Raw genomic sequence first — 2,095 nt, forward strand, 5'->3', positions numbered from 1 at the left:
CTTAAGGTGACCTGATTCAGACTTTTGATCACCTTTGTCTAAATATTTCTATTTTAACAAAGTGCTTTTTAACACTGAGAGACTAAAACTTAGAAAAATACTCTGATTGTTATCTCACTAGGGTGGAAAATATATAGTTACCCATTAACTAATGATATCCATGTCTACATTAGATCCGTGGCATTTTTAATTCTTGGGAGCTTTTGGTTAAATGAAATTTTTAAGCTTCCTTTAAAGGAAGCTTTAAGCCATCACCACATGAATAAAATTAAAGAACCAAATGAAAACAGGCCAAGTATTTACAGAGTAATAGAATGTGCAGTGGAAAGAGTACAATTCTGAAATCATAAAGCCTAAATTAGTGTGATGCATTTTTGCTACCCATGTAATCATAAACCAGTTATCTAAATGTGTTAGCCTCAGTTTTTTCACCCATGAAATGGTGATGATAATACTTAATTATGCAGCGTTGTTGTGTGGATGTGATGAAGCATGGAGCATGAGAGTCTCATATTCCATGCTAAAATGATAGCTATTTTTATACTTATAATAATTCTAGTAATAGTAATTAAATTGTTCAAAATGGTAATATTCATTTATATTGAGGCATTGTATTGACTATTATTAGACACATTTACCAACATAAATTTCATTTTACTTTACCCCCTCTGAGGATATATATTCCCTAATTCAATATGAATCTCCTTATGAATAATAATTATCATAATAAATATGCTGATTTTTCTTCTATTTGTTTTTAAGGAGGTATCCTTTACTGTTGAACATAAACTTAAGCAAGTCTGTCTTATTCAAACTTTGCATGCTGCTTTCTTATGAAACTAGATTATAGAGTTGTATGAAATAAATTCATGCAGTTAAGACATTGATGTTTGGAACACTGGGTGGTCAGTTTAGTATTTCAAAAGAAGATTTTAAATTTAAACCTTAAAACTGAGCTCTTTCAGCCTTTTTTATAGACCATCCTTCATGCTTCATAAGTACTCCTCCATTGTAAACTAAGTAATAGTTTTTGTCACAGTGTATATAACAAAAATGGATTTTATATTCTATTATTTCAGAGTTAGTTGCAGTTTCTACTGCCTTACTTCCTTTTTTGAAAAATAGATTAATTCTACAAAAAGTTTTTTCCAGCTTTATTGAAAAAAATCGACATATTTGTAAATTTAAGAAATGATTTCTTATAACATTGCAAACTTTTAACATTGTGTAAATTTTGTACAATTTGATAAATTGGTATACATCTTTATTGCAATATAATCTACACAAAAATGTTAATACATCTACTATCTCGTATAGTTGCCACTGATTTTTATGCATGTATCGTAAGGAATTTTAAGATCTACTCTCTTAGCAACTTTTATGTATATAGTATAGTAGAGATAAACTTCAGAGGTCTTGTGGGTTTTGTTCCAGACCGCCTCAATAAAGTGATTATCTCAATAAACTAAGTCAAATTATTATTTTTTATGGTTTCCCAGTGCATATAAAAAATAGACACTATACTGTACTGTTCAAAAGCATTATGTTTTTAAAGAAAAACAATGTATATACCTTAAGTAAACTAGTTCTGAGTTTTCAGTGGGTCATAATTACTGATCACAGTTCACCATAACAAATACAATAATAATGTAAAAAACTTGAAATATTGCAAGAATTACCAACATGTGACAGAGAGACACAAAATGAACAAATGTTGTTAGAGAAATGGTGGTAGCAGACTTTTTTTATACAAGATTGCTATAAACTTTCAACTTGTAAAAATGTGATATATGCAAAGTTTAATAAAGGGAAGCACAATAAAAAAAGTATGTATATTTTATTAACTATGATCATCATGCTGTACATTAGATCCCCAGAACTTTTTCATATTATAGTTGCAAGTTTGCACCCTTGGACCACCTTACTCCACCCCAGGTTCACCCCTTGTCAACTCAACTCTAAGTTTCCATTAGTTTTCCTTTTCCTCAGATTCTGTATGTAAGGGATATCATAATACATAAAATTAAAAAATATATAAAATCTTTGAAATATTTCACTTAGTATAATACCTTCAAGATCCATCCATGCTGTTGTA

This window comes from Mustela nivalis (genome assembly GCF_964662115.1).
Source record: "Mustela nivalis genome assembly, contig: HAP1_SCAFFOLD_503, whole genome shotgun sequence".
In the NCBI taxonomy this organism is placed as follows: domain Eukaryota; kingdom Metazoa; phylum Chordata; class Mammalia; order Carnivora; family Mustelidae; genus Mustela; species Mustela nivalis.